The sequence below is a fragment of the Macrotis lagotis genome, chromosome 6, assembly GCF_037893015.1.
Source record: "Macrotis lagotis isolate mMagLag1 chromosome 6, bilby.v1.9.chrom.fasta, whole genome shotgun sequence".
Classification (NCBI taxonomy): domain Eukaryota; kingdom Metazoa; phylum Chordata; class Mammalia; order Peramelemorphia; family Peramelidae; genus Macrotis; species Macrotis lagotis.
Window position 1 is genome coordinate 55,134,986 of NC_133663.1, and position 18,051 is coordinate 55,153,036.

The window sequence follows — 18,051 nt, forward strand, 5'->3', positions numbered from 1 at the left end:
TTTCCTACGCGATTATTTTCTAGGATGCAATCTTTCTACTTTTCCAGTAGAATCTGTTTACAAGTTTAAAAAAAATAACAACTATGTCAAAAGGAAAGGCTGTCCAATTTAAGTTGCTAGGGGGGAAAAAAAAGCCACAATTGTTCTAGTTCACTTTTTGTCCTGAAAGCCATATTCTAACCCATTCCTCTGCTTGCTGCATTGGCTTGAAAAATCTACAAAACATGCAAATTTCAACCTACCTGCAATTTCAACTTCCCTCAATGCCGTGCCAGTATGGCAGCACACTCTGCCATCTTTATGTGAAGCGATGGAGACCAAACTGAACTCCTCGTCTTCTTGCTCCCAATTTTTAGAGGCAGTTGTCAAAAAATCATACGGAGAACAGCTTGAATGGTACTGTGATCACGAGAACTGAATTTATCAATAGGGAAACAGGATGGGTGGGGGGATGTCTTCATCCAAGATTTCTCCGAAGCTGCAACCAAGGAGGTGGGTTTGGTGGATTTTTTTTTTCCTTGCTCCTCTGAGAGTTGGAAAGCCTGGAGCTGACCACTGCAAAGGCCACTTGTCACATTTGCTGAAAATCAACCTATGGCTACCAGGGCTGAAAATCTAAATTTGAGAACCAGAGCCCCATCGACACACAGCGACGTGTACTGCACAAGAGTTAAAAATAGATTTGACGTGCTTCCTACCTGCATAATAAAGATGTAAGTTTCAAATGCTCTAATTTGATATTCACATTAATTAACAATACAACATTCATTATTTAAATGACAGCAAATGCAGGAAGAAAAGGGTGACACCATCTGGAAGCAGTTTTTTGGTTGTTGGGTTTTTTTTTTGTTTTTGTTTTTGGGGGGATTTTGCTTTAAAAGGGGGGGGGGGAACAAAACTCTATTTTGAATGTGATGACAAGCAAACAGCCAGGAGCAAATGAAAACAGAACTGAAAGGTGATGCTTCAATATCTCAGCCCTTGCAGAAGCAAAAACAAGACTTTCCTACCAGATGATATGACACACAGAGCATTTACATACTCACATTGGAAATACTAGGCAACGTATAATGAATTCTATACACAGCATGCACACACAGCACAAGCAATGTTAATCCTGCCTGCCCTTTTCGGCTGTCAGAAGGAAGATACATACTGCAGAATAGCTCCAGGAAAGGAGGAGGCAAGAGACGGCTCACCTTAAATGCAGTATCTGATTAATGTAAGTGACATTGTATATCAGCTACAGAGTCTTGGTTCAACTGGGTAGGAGGGAACAAAGAAAAATGTCATCAACTGGTGATGCAAGATGAGTCCAATCACTAAACCCTGCTTGGTAAACTCCAAATTCTGCAACCACACAGTGGTAGGCATTTCAAACCCTTTTCCAAGCTGCTGGATCCTCCTGCTTCTGAGACTAAAACAATCCTTTTGCTAATGAAGAAAGACTGGCAAGCCCACTGTAATATCCTCTTCTTGAAGAAAGAATTCAGACAGTATGTATTTGGTCCTGGCTGTATTTCCTAGATTGTGAATGTTAAACCTTGTTTTTTTTTTTGTTTGTTTTTAAATAATGTTAAAGCTAGCATAGGCATTAGATAAATATTCATTTTAAAGGATGGTGGAGCATCTCGACATCATTTTGCAGAATCCTTAATGGTACCGATAGGACTGTGGAAGGATGGGGTCTCGGTGCATGATCAGCTGTCTCTGTCTGAGTGATAGGCTGCTAACTACAAGCAGGGTAAATATATCTGCTAAATATATCAGCTAAATATGCAGAGGTGGCAGGTACTCTCTTGGATGGAATTTTGTTGAAATATGAATGGATTGGCTTCATTTAGAAGCACAATAAAACAAGTAAAGGAATATGTATTTTGAGCTGGGTTCTCTTCAATTTACGGTAAGCTTTTATAAAAGGCGAACCTAAAGGATATTGACCTACATATAACACACAGACTTACAGCACGCCATAGACTGTCAGAGCAAGGAAAGGCAACAATGATTATTTTTCTTTCCTCCCCCACCAACCCAGAAAAAAAAAAGATTAAATTGAAAGCCCCAACTCACAACTGCGAATTCCAGAAGGCTAGGGTACATACTGTATGTGAAGAAACCATGTTATGCTGGGATGCAATCTTTCTTTGTTTTTCTCGGAGGCTTTTCTTAGCTAAGATTAGACAGTGACATCATGGAAGTCAATGCCGGCACCAAGGTGCTAGAGTTTTAGGGCTGACATGTTTTTGGAACATTATGTCTCATCTGTCCAAATACCCAATTTCATACCACCATCTTTCTCGACATCTCTCTCCCCACCGCACTTCACCACACCCCCCTGGTTTTCAAGATTAATGGGATCTGGTTAACTGGGCAGAATAAACTAGGACTATAGTCTATAAAGATTGCAAAAAAGTGGGAAATCAAATTTTGCAAATAAAATAAAAATGTCAAAGATCTTTTCACATCCTACTATTTATCCCTTCCCCTCAAGAAACACATACACACACACACACACACACACACACACACACACACACACCCCTCTAAGCTCAAACGACAAAAAAAAAATAAAATAATGCTTAAAAATTACCAGCGAGAAATTCAGGGTTTTTAAGACATACCTAATAAGCAAACAGTAGTTTTCTACATCTCCACTGTCATCAAGTCCCCAAGGAGAGTGAAGCAGCCCAGCTTACTGGAGATGCTCCCTTAAGACTATGCATGGTCAGATAAAGAACTGAAAGCGCTTAATTTACTATGTTGTAAAAAGAAAGGAGTCTCTTATTTTTAAGGAAATAGAACAGACTCCTCTTCCTCCTCTTTGCTAAGCCACAAAGAAACAATACCCTCCCCCACCCTTAGAACCTGGAAAAAAGCCAGGGCATTAAAAAAAATGCTATGAAGCTGATTTTGAATATGTGCTATTTATTTTGTTTTTGTCTGCTTTCTCCTCCTCCCTTCCCAACTCCCCCACCCCACCCCACCCCAAAGGAGACTTTGTTTATCCTAAATGGGCAATTCCTTGAGTTGAGAATGACTTTTCTTTAATAGCCTCTGACTTCTCTAAGGACTAGATCACAACAATCATGTAATCTAAACAGTCAAGTTCACTGGAAAAATCTGTCAAAGAAAAGAAACACATGAAACACTCAGGTTCCAGATTTCACAACTTGATTTCTTCCTTCCTTTTTTTCCTTCCTTCTTCCTTTCTCTCCGTCTTCTATCCTTGCTCTTTCCCTAAAGCTTTAATGATTTTAATATATGGAAGTAACCAACACTCACTGAGCCTATATTTTTTTTAAGAATTAGGTCAACCAAACAGGCATACCTTAAACACATGAAGATTTTCTTGCCCAGTGGAGCACAACTCTCACATTCAACTAGTTCCACAACAAATGAAGCTCTGACAAAAAAAACACTGGCTACTGGCTTTTATGTCCATTGGTAGAACCTTGTTCTCCATGCCTCCCTCTCAATAAAGGAAAAAAAGAAAGAAAAGAAACAAAGAATGAGAGAAAGAGAGAGAGAGAGAATGAGAAAAAGACAAAGAGAGAATGAGAAAAAGACAGAGAAAGAGAGAAAGAAAGAAAAAGAGAAAAAGGAAAGGAGAAAGAAAAAGAAAATAAAGACTATTTAATATCAGAATGAAAATGCTCAAGACACTTGATTCCTCCATTTATTTGAGAGTGTAGGATATAAAGGAAAATACTTCAGACACCAAAATAATGGTAAAAAAAAAAATCTAGTGATAAGCAATGCATGCTTGGCCACTTCTCTAGTCTAGTCTTTTGTTTTTAATAACTGCTATGGTGGCTAAATTCACATGACTAACTGTAGAAGACCCTGTATCCCCATCAATGGTACAATAACAGTGGCAACTACAGTAATCCATACCAGGCTCCCTTGAGGTAAGCAAATACCATTATTTCCACTTTAAGGAGACAGAGTTTGGCTGTGTGGTCAGAGTCAGATCTTCTCTTACTACTCAGCATGCCAGATGCCAAGAGGTACAGTCAGTTTGCTAGGCCAAGCTGCTTCCACATCTCCCTATGGAATTCATCATCATGCCCTTTTCAAGCAAGGTCTAAAAAGCATTCATTGGTTTATTCTGCAATATTCCAAACCTTTCTTTGTGCAAATGTGGAACATTTTTCAAAAACATTTACTCATTGGGTTAAATTCAGACTATTCCTAGCAAAGTTTAGTTGGGCTTTTGTGAAATATCCATTCATGCTTTTTTTTTTTTGCAAGGCAAACGGGGTTAAGTGGCTTGCCCAAGGCCACACAGCTAGGCAATTATTAAGTGTCTGAGACCAGATTTGAACCCAGGTACTCCTGGCTCCAGGGCTGGTGCTTTATCCACTACACCACCTAGGTGCCCCTTTCATGCTTTTTTGTTTTTTTGAAAAAAGAAAAATTGCTTATTTCTTTAAAGCCAAGAATTCTTCAGTTTTTTTAAGTCATGGATCCCTTGAATAGTCTTATGAAATCTAGGGATCCCTTCTCAGAATAATATTTCGTAAAGAATAACAATGAAATATGTAGAATTACACAGGAAACCAATTACATTAAAATACATCAAAATAAAAAAACAAGGTCAAACTAGGTCACCTTCCTTAAGCTTTCTAATGACTACAAATAGCAAAGGTTTATTTTCATTTATGAATTTTATATTTGTGAGCTCTTTCCATAAGTTTTCTTAGCATATAAGGTTTATCATTTTTCCTCCTTTTAAAAAAAGTGACAACTCAAAAATCCCTTTTTTCACAAGCTTTTTAGAATAAAAGTGAGATCCAAGAATCATTGGATCTGAGATTGGAAGGAACCCCAGAGGACAGACATATAGTCTGAACTCCTCATGTTAAAGATAAGAAAATTAAAGTCCAGAAGTGTTAAGTGATTTGCCCGAGGTCACACAGGTTGTAAGTTCAATATTTGAACACAGGTTTTCTGATCCCAGACCCAACACAGGGAGTGACTAATAAAAGCTTGAACAACAAGTCAGTAGAGCCAGAACTGAAATTCAAGGCACCATTCATTCTATAGGTTTTAATGGATCCAGAATTGGAAGGGACTTAGGAGATCAACGCAAAATCTCATTTCTAGATGAGGGGAAAAAACTAAGACTTGGAGAGAAATGACCTGATCAAGGTAATAAATGCATTAAGTAACAGACAGACACAGGATTGGAACCCAGTTCTTTACTCTGACTTCAAATACAACGTCCCTTCTATTTATACTGCAATGCTAGTCTCAAGTCAAAAAGCCTCTTGGACAGTTTTTAGCATCATAGTGGTAAGGTTCCTAGAGGTGGAATAGTCCAAGGGCCTGAGGAAGTTTCAGTATACTAAGTCCCATTTTCTTTTTTGTATTAAAATACTTACGTGCCCATAGCCTAATTGCTTGGGTCCTGAACAGTGAATTGTTTTTCAAGTCTGTGAACCTGAACCAAATTGCATGACTCCAGTAAAAGAACATAATCTGTGCATTAACCATGTCTGAAGCAATCAGCAACAGATAACCCAATCACATTAGTGTTCTAGCCTCCAGGTTGCCGGTACCTTCCATGAAGGCCATTTTAATCAGAGAGGTTTTATACTATATATATTTCAGGTCAGCCAATTACTGCTTTGACCAAGCAGGAGAAGCAGGGGCTTGCTGAGATTAAGGATGAAGGGCTAGATTCCTAATGATGTCCTTACCAGGCTTGTCCCCCTAAAAACCATAATGGGTTTTTGTTAGAGAAGATTGCTCTGCTTGATAATACCTTTAGGATGTATTTATAGGGCTACCAATTGTATTTAAATAGAATCTTTATCCAAGAAACTCAAAATATTACTTATTTCTCAGATGTAAAGCCTGGTTCCTTGACCTTCAGCTTTAAAATTCACTCTTCCCCTCAAGGATTTGTAAAAAAGAGTATTTTCTCTTCTCTGCATCCCTGGATCCCTATTAAGCTAAAAGGGGAAAGAAAATTGGATAGATAATTTCTTTCATTGCTATAGGCTGTCCCCATATGAATGGAGGGGCTAATGTGGTAAACTGAAAAGAGTCTTTGATTTGGAATAAGAGGACCCAGATTCAAATCCTGTTTCTACCATTTATTACTCATGTGACCTTGAGAAGGTTATTTATCCTTCTAGGCCTCAGTTTTGTCAGCTATAGAACTAAGGGGTTAATTGGATAATCTTTAGGGTTCCTTCCAGATATTTAATAGAGTCATGAGGGCAAGTGACCTTGGACAAGTCAATTAATATCACTAGACTTCAATTTCTTCAGTTGTTGAATGAAAAATTGTAAAATTTGTGCAATCACAATTATAAAAGATAGCTCCCAAGGTCCCTCCCCTCCACTTCAGGAGTGGCAATCATGTGAAATTTGGCCATGGTCATACAGAGTCAATGGAAATTAATTCGAACAGAGGCATCCTGAAGACTGGTATACGGGGGGTAGGTCAGGTTTTTTTTTTTCATCTCTATTGATATAGTGTAACTTTATACATCATCCAGATGGCTCCCCAAATACCCTGCAAATTTCCCTAATTGGCAATACTAGCCATTCTCTGTCTATGAACACATCCAGGGGATCACGTTACTTGTCTAGAGTACTCACCAGTGGTCTTAACTGTGTATTGAAACTCTGCCCTGTTGCATATCCAGTGGAATGAGGAGATTAGCAATCTGAAGGTGAAATATCACAGATGGAGTTTGCCAGGAAAGCTGGACCTGCAGAAAGAAGGCCATGGATGAATTCATTTTACTGTAAATCCATATTTATTAAGTATTTACTACATGTAAGGCAAACAAGGTTAGACTGGGAAGATAGAAAAACGAAAGATACACTAAGCCTGTCCCCAGAGAGTTTATACTCTAATTCATATGTATGAGGGTAGGATTCAATTTAATTCAACATTTAATAAGCAATTGTTATGAGCATAACACAGGACTACATATTAGGGATTCAAGTACAAAAATGAAATGGACTCTGTCTTCAAGAAGTTTACATTATCATGGGGATGGTGGAGAAAATACTGCATCTGTAGAGATAAATGTAAAATATACACAAAGGGATGACAAGAACCATTATATTATAAATAATTATAGAAGAAATAATTGCATGCATAGAAAAGGTTAAAATAGAGTAGCTTTTGAGAAATTCAAAGAGGGAAGGACCACTTCTAAATAGGGAAGGGATATATGCAGGGGGGTAGCTTGGGGTGCCAGGCCTGGAGTCAGAAAGACTCAGACACTAAAGACCCCATGGCAAGTCACTTAACCCTGTTTGCCTCAGTTTCCTCATCTGTAAAATAAGCTGTAGAAGGAAATGGCAAACTGCCCCAAATAGGGTCATGAAGAGTCAGACACTCCTGAAAAACAACAATGATGTATGTAGGCAAATCTTTCAATCAGTCAACAAAAATTTATTAAATATCTACCAAATGACAGTGCTATACAGTGCTACTAATAGCAGAAAGCTTTTAAGATTTTCAGTGTTTAAGAAGTAGAAGGGTGTTTTGGAGCCAACAACACACCTCAAACACACATACACACATGGGGCAGAGGCCTTCCCTCCTCCATTCAAGCATCAGCAAAAGCGAGATCATTGCCTTCATCGTCATCACTTTTTTCCCTTGTGAAATGATGGCTGAGTATTTTCAGTGACTATAATTGGTCAGGATTCTGCTTCTAAGCAGTGCCAAGAGCTCATAATGACTGTATGTTTATGGGAAAGAAGAACATTCTTGTATTCCAAACTGGACTTTTGTCTGCTCTCATCCAGCTCTGGACCCTATACTAACAGGCTAAGTAAAAGAATAGCATTTCCTAGCCCCTTAATCAGTAAAAATTATCTCACCTTGGGTGTGAAATGGGAGGAGTAAGGAAGGGAGGTTGGAAAGTGATGGTGGGGAGGTGAATGGGGGTAGAGGGAAGAGAAACCTTGCTGAGAGAATCTCCCCTCTGAGACCTGTTGATTGAAGCTCTTTCCCACTATTACCCCTCTCTGTCCCCCCCCCCCCATCAGGTAATAATTACTCCAGAGCTCAGTCTAAGAAATATCATCTTTTCCTTTGCTGGATAACTCTGATGATCAAATGAGGTCAGTCAATAAATATCTATTAAGCATCAACTATTTGCCAGAAACTGTTTTAGGCAAAAGACCATTCTCTAGCTCATACTCTAAAGACAGAGTTGTGAAAACAAGTACATATGAAAAAGCTCTAGACAGGATAAATTGGAGATGATCAACACAAGGAAGGCACCGGAATGAAGGTGGGTCAGGAAAAGTTTCTTATAGGATTTAGCTCAGACTTGAAGGAAACCAGGGAGTATAGATGAAGAGGAATGGGGGACAGCCAGCCAGATAAAGTGCTGGGAGTTTGGAGATGTATAGAATATGCTCTGTGAGGAACCTTAAAGATTCTGGTATCACTGGATCATAGATTTGAGGGGAGGGGTGCAGGGTATAAGAATAGTGTGAAGGTTATAAGGGGGGGGTTATGAAAGGAATAAATTTTTTTTAATTTCTAAAGATAAAAGGAGAAAAGCTCTCCTCCCACCACAAGGATTAAGAGGTGAACAAGATGCATGCCCTTTAGCAATGGGCCAGAACACATAGTTCCATCTAACTTCTGCTACACTATTAAAACCCCTTACCTTTGCCCCATGTCATTGAGCTGCCCTGATGCATGAAGTAAGGGAGGACCCATGCTTCCCACTTATTGAACTGAGAAGAATAATGAGAGCTTAGCATTACTTAGGTGCATCAAAACCAGAGAACAGACTTTTTGGTAGGAACATCAACCCCCTTTCATCTTTCCCTGTCTGTAACCTGAAGAGTCACTATACACAGGGTCAGTTGTATCTGTTTTTTTTTTTAAGGTTTTTGCAAGGCAAATGGGGTTAAGTGGCTTGCCCAAGGCCACGCAACTAGGTAATTATTAAGTGTCTGAGGTTACATTTGAACTCAGGTACTCCTGACTCCTGGGCCAGTGCTCTATCCACTGCGCCACCTAGCCATCCCAGTTGTATCTTTTTTTTTTTTAAGATATTTCAAGGCAATGGGTGTAAGTGGCTTGCCCAAGGCCACATGGCTAGGTCAGTTGTATCTTTCTTATGAAAGGATCCTAATGCCAAACAGAGAATTTTATATTTAATTCTGGAAGTGATAGGGAGCCACCCTAGGGAATGTGTTTGGTGGGGATAGAAGGATATCATGGTCAGAATTGTACTTCTGGAAGATAATTTTGACAGCAGAATAGAGGATGGATTTGAGTAGGGAAGATTTGAGGCAGGCAGACCCATATGCTGGCTAATACAATAGCCCAGGTTTGAGGTAATAATGGTCTGCATTAGAGCATCATCAGTATCAGAGAGAGGTGTATATAAGACATTATGCAAATAAAATGGACAGGATGTGATAATAGCTTGATATGGGTGGGGGAAGTGTGAAAAAAAGCAAGGAGTAGAAGATGACGCCTATGATTTCGATCCTGGGTGACAGGGAACATAAGATGGTGGTATTCTAAACAGACAGAGAAGTTAGGAAGAGGAAAAGGTTTGAGGAGAAAAATAATGAGTTCAGTTTTCAAAATATTGAGAAAGCAAGAGGACATTCAGTTATAAATGGACAAGAGTCAGTTGGAGATATGATACTAGTCAACAGATATGTGAAGACTGGAGAAAGAAATTTGAGAATCATCAACATAGAAATGATCATTAAATCCATGGGAGTTGATATGATATCACATAATGGATTAGTATAGAGGAAAAAGAGAAGAACCCAGATAGAGTCCTTATAGGACATCTAGGCATGACCTGGATAAAGATCCAGCAAAGAAGAATGAGAAGTCAAAAAGATAAGTGGAGATTCTGAAATCTTGAAAACTTAAGAGAGAAGAGACCATTCAGTCTTTCGCTATGGGAGTGTCACAAAACTATGTTTTCACTCCCCTATGGGAACCTCTATCCCAGATTGTTTTACTCAATCTTCCTGCATCACATTTTCCCACTCATTACTTTTTGTTCACATAGCTTTCCTCTCCTAGAAGACCTTTTCCCACCTTTCTGCCTAATCGAATTCTACCCATAGTTTAAAACTGAGTTAAAATCTCACTTTTGGAATTTTGAAATCCAAATTGACATTAGGCATCATGTGTCCCCTTATTTTGCAGGTTATACTAACCTGTCAATTTCACAGGAAATCTAAGATCCACAGATTTACCCAAAGTCTGATCAGTGTGAAGTGATTCCGCTCTCCTTTTAAATCCTGTTTCAAAAACTTATAAGTATTGTCACAATTTAAATTAGTGAACAAGGAAGTTTAGGTACAAAAGTCTGATAATGCACCTGATAGAATAAGATAAATATTTTATCTTCCCTCCCTTCACTTGGTGGGAAAGGTGGCTATGTTCTTCCTATCAATGGCTGATGATCTGAGAACTAGAGAAGACTACAGAAGGAAAAATAAAATATACTAACAAGAAATGAAGGGTAGAAAGATGTATAATAGAATTCAAGGGATGAAAACCCTTTGCTAGAGCTAATGAAGGTCAGGAGATATGCTGATGTGGAGGGAAGGGAGGAAAGGGAGGGGAAAAAATGAAGGGAAAAGTAAAGGAGAAGATGGAGAAAATCATTACTAAGAAGTGGTCTCAAACTGTAGCACCATTCATTTGATATTCAATCCTGCTTTATTCCATTCCTTCCATCATTGTGAAGAGTTGCTTAAACTCTTTATTATTATTTTTACTTTTAATGGGATTAGGTTTTGTCTAAAACAAGGTCCCAGTTCCCTGTGATCCTGAGGTTCCCATTGGGGATGCTTCTTTATATTATCACAGGATATCATATTAGCACAGGACCTATCTAGTTGGGGGGTACTTCTTCATATCTCCCACAAGACCAAGCACAGTGCCTCACCCACAGTAGGTAATTAATTAATATTTATTAATTCATCAACACTACATAGGATATATTAGGGTACGAGGCATGTTGACTAGAGTGCTGGCCTTGAAGACAAGGTCTTGGTTTGAATACCACTCTGATGCTCATTACTATGTAATTGTGGTCAAGTCACTTAAATTTTCTGAGTGTCAGCTCCCTAATTTGTAAAATAAGGATAAATAACATCCTATAAATGTAATTATAGGATAATATAATATCAACCTTATCAAGTTATTGTGAGGTTTAATGAAAAAGGGTAAAGACTTTGCAATTTTGAAGTGGTGTTCATTTTACTTTTGACTCAATACTCATAGGTATTGATTCCCAAGGCAACTAACTCAATATTTAAAACAATGGACAAGACACTTAACCTCACTGGGCCTCAGTTTCCTTAGCTATAAAATAAGCAAGGATGAACTAGATGATCTCTAATATCACTTCTAGATTTCCATCTATGTTTCTAATATTTCAACCTGAATTATATTTTATTATTACAGGTCACCCATTTGATAATTATTCCCTTGGGTTATCACAAAGTAATAAAGGAGTGCCCTATATATATTCTCTGTTGCTTGTCTAAGTAAAAGATAAATTCAGTACAATTGTGAATAAAATAGTTCTTGAGTAGGAGATTAAAAGTAGGTGGAAATCATAGGACATCTTTGAAAAATTCAGCAATGTGGTAGTTAGTCTACTAAGGTGAACTGACTAAATTTAGTGAGCTATAACAATACGCACCTCACCCCCACCTCTCCCATCTGATTTGCAAAGAAACAGCTCATCGTGTTAGCATGAATAGCTTTTTTAAAAAAAATCACAGGCTTCATTTCCCATTACCCTCATACTTAGTAAGATTTTTGAAACCAAAAGGTGCAAAACTGAAAAGGCCACATAAACACCTGCAGGAAGCCTTGCATGTTCAAATTCTCACACTTGGGACACACATCTTCAACTCCAGGTCATATGGGGTTAAATATTTAATATCATTGGCTGTGCTTGATCTCAAAGGAAGACTCTACCCAAATGTGGAGGAAGAGAAGTGGACAGGGACCTCATGGCTGAAACCAGTTCCTGAAGGGCTATCACCAAGAGTATATAGTGTTCTGAGAACATACGGTAGCTACATCACCACCTTAAACACAGTTCAATAGAAGACTCAGAATGGTCACAAAAGGTGTTCATTTGGTTTCAAATTCTTCAATAACATGCTTTAAAATCTCCAGAAGTCATTAATGTCAATCTAACAGCTTTTTGTCTGCTCCTTACTCTTGACCCTTGGGCAATTTTTGACACTGTTGATCACCTCCTCTGGGATATCCTTCCACTCTAGGTCTTTGTGATATTGGTGTCTCCTTATAGTTTCTTACCTATCCAAGTTCCCCTTCTCAAAGTCCTTCCCTGGTTCTTCAGCAATGTCAACTAACACATTGTTGAATTTTTCTAAGATGTCCTATGATTTCCACCCACTTTTAATCTCCTACACAAGAGCTATTTTATTCTCAATTATACTGAATTTATATTTTACTAACACAATCAGCCAAAAGCTCTGTCCTGGGTCCTCTTATCTTTTTCCTTTGTACTATTTCACTTGATGATATCAACTCCAATGAATTCAATTAGCTTCAAGCAGATAATTTCCAAATTGATATATTCAACCTGAGTTTCTCTCCTGAACTATATAAATATAGTTACTTATCACCAATTTTCTCTTAATAATCTCAATCTGAATGTCCCAGAGATAGCTCAAACTCATGATGTCCAAAACAGAATTCATTATCTTCTTCCCTCTCCTCCACGTCCCTTTCCTCTTTCCAACTTCCCTATTTTGGATAGGGTACCACTATCTTGTCACCCAGGTTTATGTGCTGGTACCATTTCAGATCACTCCTCTTATTCATCTCACACCTACTTTACAATATCTTTTCTGAACATCATCTTCTCTTCCCTCACACATCCACTAACCTTCCATCATACAAAAGCCTCAAATTGGTTTTCCTGTCTCCATATTGGGCCCCTTCCGATCCATCCCACAGAGCTTCTCCCAAAGAGATTTCCTAAGGCACAGACTGTGCCATCTCCTGCTCAAACACTAGAAAGGTCATGGATAAGCTAGACCTCATCCAAAAGGAAAGCAACAAGAAAGGCCAAGCATCTAGAAATGAAGATCATTAGAAGGAACTAAGAACTAGAAAAGGTGATGGGGCATTAGTTGTCTTGAAATATATGAAAGGTCTCATTTGGAAGAGATGAAATTTCTTTTACTTGGTCTCAGAAAGTAGAATCAGGGATGGAAGTTAGAGACAAATTTAAATTCTGGACAACAGAGGCATTCCAAAGTGGTAGGAACTGGGCAGCTTCACATGGAGGTTACTTGACCAACTGTTGGCACACCACAATGGGGACTCTTTTGTAGGTATCAGTTGGATAGATGGCTACTGGGGTTCCTCCCAACTCGGAAATTCTGGGATTCTATAACCTTGGCAGGCAACTTTGCCAGAGTTCAGGATCCAGACCCGGGGGTATAGTGCCCCAGCTTCTGCCCTTCCCTTTGATGGCCACATCTAGTTCTCTTGATTACAACTCCACCCAACTATCCTAACCTGCATCTAGGTCAGGGTCCCAGCCCCTGGCAGCCATACCTGTGCAGGGGGCAGGCCTCAGCAACCTTGCCTAATTCCTTCACATTTGTGAAGCCTTCTATTGGACCAGTAGGGCTTCCATGGATCAGCTGGGTGAGGAACATCAGTCAAAGCTGAAGAGATGAGGATGGGGGAGGTAAGGTCCATGTGGGGCCCTCTTCTCCCAGCCCCACCCAGGGGCCCTTGACTCCCTCTCACCCAGCCCACCACACCCAGGCTCGGCCTCCTAATTCCCGCCTAGGGAGGGGCCTTCTCTTTCCAGCCAAGTACCAGAGGTGTATAATTGGGGGGGGGGGGGGGTAGCCTTCCTAGGAGATCTACAGCCCTGGTAAGCACCTATTTATATGTCTCTCCTATTAAAAGGGGAGCTCCTTGAGGGCAGGGGCTAGTTTTTCCTTCTGATTTCCAGAATTTAGGACATAACAAGCACTCTGTTCATGTCCATCACAGACCACACTTTCAGCTAGTTGCTCCTTGGAGGACATTCTCCCCAGACTCACAGCTTCCTTTATGTGTTGCCTAGCCTCATAGAATGGAAGCTTCTGGAGGGTAGGCAATGTCTCATTTTTCTTGTATTTCTATCTGTAGAGTTCCTGAAATATACTGAAACTTTAATGAATGCTTTATCTATTTCTATTATCCTTTTACTATTATGGGGTGGTGGCCTGCTAGTTACACACACTCATATACACATACATTTAACACAATCTAAGAAAAACACTTTAAAATCTGGTGGAGAACTGGATTGGGAATAGGAAAAATCAGGAAGAATAAACACAGATATTAAAGGAGAGAAGATTTACTTCTGTTTGTAGAACTGAGAAATCAGGAAAGACTTCAGAAAGGAAGAGGCATTTTTTTGAACCTGACCTTGAAACGGGGGATTTGTGTTTTTTCCCCCCTTATTGATTTGATTCATCTTTCACAACATGATTAATATGGATATATCTTTTACATAGTTATACATGTATAACTTATATTAGATTGCTTTCTGCCAAGGGAAAGAAAGGAAAACATGTGAAACTCAAAACTTTACATAAAATTTTTGAAAACTAAAAAAAAAAAAAAGAGGGAGATCTCAGCAGATGGAGAAATGTGGAGGGAATTCTGTCAGGTAACAAGGATGGTGTAGACCAATGAGCAGAGCTAAAGAGGAAAACATGTGCTTTAGCAAGTGGTATGGTTAGATGGGAATCTGATGTTATTAAAACAGAGGGCTGTCCAGAGTTGCTCTCCAGCTCAGAGGACCCCAGTGGCTCCCTATTACTCTAGAATGAAATTCTGATTTCTGTACTTATTTAAAGCCCTTTCACAGTCTGCTTCCAACATATAGAACTTGACTCTTCACACAATGTGGCAATAGCACCAGTCTGCAATGTAACAGAATGATCTGGTTGCTACTGACCTTCCATTTCCCAATTCCATCCTTACCTTTATGGGCTATCACCCATGCCTATCTCTCCTAGTTTCCACTTCTTTGAATTGCTGTCTGTCCTCAAAGCTTAAAATCTGTCTCCTCTGTGAAATATTTCCTGATGTCCAGCTCTCACCCCTAGACTGCAGTCATTATTGCCTTGTATATTTTTTGAATTTCCTTATACAAGTCATTTCTCCTGAATAGAATGTAGAGTCCTCAAAGGCAGGGGCTGTTTCATTTTTATTTCACATGTTTAAATCAAAACATAGTGTCTAACATATAATAAATGTTATTGATTCATTAATTGAAAGTAAGTAGTTTGAAAGACTGAGACCAAATTTTAGAGGAGATGGAATACCAGACTTAGAAGATTTGCATTTCCTTTTAGGTGACTGGGACCCTTTGAACAGAGGGGAGTGACACCAATGAAATCCTGCATTAAGAATATTAGTTTAGCACTTTGGAAAGGATAGATTACAGAGGGAACAAAAGGGACACAGATAGACCATGTATTAACATTAATAAAGATAAAAGGTCATAAAATCTTGAATTATTCTGATAAATAGGGAAGTATGTTACTAAGTGGAAATCTATGTACCAAGTCAATGCGGGGGGGGGGGGGGGGGGGGGGAGAGAAGGGTTTGGGTGGTCTTTGCAATGGGCTTCACCTGGTCTTACAATGTTAATACACTTATTCAATGTTACATGTGAAACTAAGGAAACCTAAGTTAAAGTTTAACTTCAAACCTATCTTTCTGAGGCCAACCCTAAGGGGAAACCTGTTCAATAGATGTTTAATGTAAAAAAAAAAATGCTTCCGCCCTCAAAGATGTTAATTTAACCAAACTAACTTGAAAGTTTAAGAGTGAAGTCTTCTCCAACTAAATCATCAATACTTATTAGGTGCCTACTGTGACAGACACAAACATGAGTGGAGGTCAACATGAGTTTTTAAGGTACAAGATCTGGAAGGTCTTACCAAGCAGGAACAGTTTGAAACATGGCCCAAAAGATCATACAAAGGTGGAAAGAGACAAGGTAATATTTTTGATGGTAGAACCAAGTTTCAAAACAAAAAAATCTTGGTAGGCTACAAAGTTAGGTTGAAGTTTATAATGAATTAGAGTAATGTGGGTTTCATTTTTTAACTCAACATTAGAAGTACAAGACAAATGAAACTTGAATAGAATGGGTCTAAAAAAAGAAATGGGGATGGGGGTTAATGGACCACAAGCTAAAAATGAATCCATAATGTGACATGGCAATTCCAAAGACAACATCAAGAGAGGCATAGTATCAGATGTTCTGGTCAGACCACAGCTGTACTGTGGCATCTGCTCAAACCACAGCTGTAGAGTAGTTTTCAAACATTCTGGGTAGGAAGGATGGTGACATGCTGGAGAACACCCAGAGGAAGGTGATCAGCATATCAGGATCAAGATAGATGTTTAACTTGACAAGAGAAGACAGTAGTCTTCAATTATTTGAAGGGCTACTATGAAAGAAGAGGATTAGATTTTTTCCTACTTTTTTTTTGAAGCAATCAGGGTTAAGTGACTTACCTAAGTTCACACAGTAAGCTTCTGAGGCTGGGTTTGAACTCAGGTCTTCCTGACTCCAGGATAGATGCTCTATTCACTGTACCACCCAGCTGAACCATCTAGCTTTTTGCTGCTTAATTCCATAAGGTAAAACTAATTGCTATGGACAGGCAACCACAAAGAGGTTAATTTAGGCCTCTTTGATAAGAGGGGAAACCACCTAATTAAATCTAACTGGAAGCCCAAAGAATTGTCTCAGAAGGGCATGGGTTCCCCCCTCATTGAAGTTCTTTAAGCACAGCCTGGATGACTATTTGTTGGGTACCTTTGTAGAAGAGATTCTTGCCTAGGTATGGGTTGGACGACATGGCTGCTGAGGATCCCTCCCATTCTCTATTTCTTCCAATGACAGCCTGTATCCACAATATATTTGTCATTTTTTACTACTTCCTATCATCAGTTCTGGAATGGCTCCACTCTGGGCAGGACACACTGTCCAGGGTCAATGTTCTCATAGAGCAATTTCAAAGACTTTTTCATTAGACAAAGCACACAAAGCACTGTGGGACACTCAGAAGCAACTCCTGCAGCAGAGGTCATTCAAACCTAACCTCTTTTACAAAATTCAATAAATTCCAGACTTGTATAAATTAGACAGGCTTGGAACCAGGTGAGGAAATATGTTCCAAAAATTTTTTTCCAAAAATTACATTATATTCTTCGCTTATTTAGAAAATGTCAATTTGTGAATTTTGGATAGGTAAAAAAGGCACAGAAAAAAAATCAGAGGGGAATTACTATAATACCCAGAGCCAGAACATCAGTGTTAACAATAAATTTAGTCATTCCCTTTATGGACGCTTTGAAGTGATACTGGGTCTAGATTCCACATTACTCAAAATATTAGACATATATTACTTCCCCAGTGACCCAGCTTCCCTAAAAACGTCATCTGTGAAGTCAGGTTGGGGATCTTCACTGCTCTGACAGAAATGGAGAAGACACTGGGATTAAAAACAAAACCCCAAAGGTCATCAAGTCTCATTTTATGATTCTTGAAAAAATTCCAGTTGGCTGCTTTCTAAGACTGTTCTTTAGGAGAAATGGGGGAATTTGCATAAAGCCCACACTACAATGGATGGTTGGCCCTAGTGAATCTGTAAAACCCATGACCTCGCTAAAGGCTGAGTGGAGGCAGTCAGGGTGATGGAAATGGAACCAATATTAGCAATGCTGACCTTGGGAGTCAGGCACTTGATACTTCTGGAGAATTAAGACTAGGAAACTTTGAGGGGAATATCACTGAAGGAATCCATATTTTAGACTCTTCCAGGCTACTATATGCAGCTTTGCATTTCAGTTTGAAAGCTGGTAGATAATGCAGTAGATAGAGCTCTGGTCCTGAATCAGGAAGATTTGAGTTCAAATCTAAGCTCAGAAACTTAATAGCTGTGTGTGACCTTAGTCAAGCCATTTACCTTCTTTTTGTCTCAGTTTCTTCATCTGTAAAA

At 39.1% G+C, this 18,051-nt stretch overlaps 1 protein-coding gene across 4 annotated transcripts in view; it reads right to left on the reverse strand.

The window, feature by feature from the left end:
• Window positions 1-18,051, reverse strand: part of ZBTB38 (zinc finger and BTB domain containing 38) — a 91,825-nt gene that overhangs the window by 59,174 nt on the left and 14,600 nt on the right. For 2 of the 4 annotated variants that reach the window (XM_074191186.1, XM_074191189.1), the window contains exon 2: window positions 6,613-6,725. The gene's annotated coding sequence lies outside the window, so the exon portion shown is untranslated. The other 2 variants (XM_074191191.1, XM_074191188.1) reach the window with 2 other exon arrangements.